The sequence below is a fragment of the Leptonychotes weddellii genome, unplaced genomic scaffold, assembly GCF_054177405.1.
Source record: "Leptonychotes weddellii isolate Sample4059 unplaced genomic scaffold, ASM5417740v2 HiC_scaffold_305206, whole genome shotgun sequence".
NCBI lineage: Eukaryota > Metazoa > Chordata > Mammalia > Carnivora > Phocidae > Leptonychotes > Leptonychotes weddellii.
The window spans coordinates 1-237 of NW_027901591.1; the positions used below are offsets into that span (position 1 = coordinate 1).

The 237-nt window shown below is 48.1% G+C and overlaps 1 non-coding gene across 1 annotated transcript; it reads right to left on the reverse strand.

Annotated features, from left to right (window-relative positions):
* Positions 1–68: 68 nt before the first annotated feature.
* LOC145719113 (small nucleolar RNA SNORA63) lies at positions 69–199 on the reverse strand. The gene has a single exon (XR_014142190.1). It is a non-coding gene; the product is annotated as a small nucleolar RNA SNORA63 (small nucleolar RNA).
* Positions 200–237: the final 38 nt, after the last annotated feature.

A 237-nucleotide genomic window follows, 5' to 3' on the forward strand; every position in this document is an offset into this window, starting at 1 on the left:
GCCGAAGGCAGACGCTTAATGACTGAGCCACCCAGGCGCCCCTCAAGTCAGTGTTTTACTTGGTAAACATGTCTGAGACCATGCATCCCTGGCTGCTAAGCACCATGGCGGACAGGGCTAGAAAGGTAACAGCTTTATTTTGAGCAGGGGGCAAAGACAAGGCAGCACTTTACAGCTACATTGTAACTAGATCCTGCATTCAATGAGATAAATCTTTACTGCTTATCCCTAAAGTGC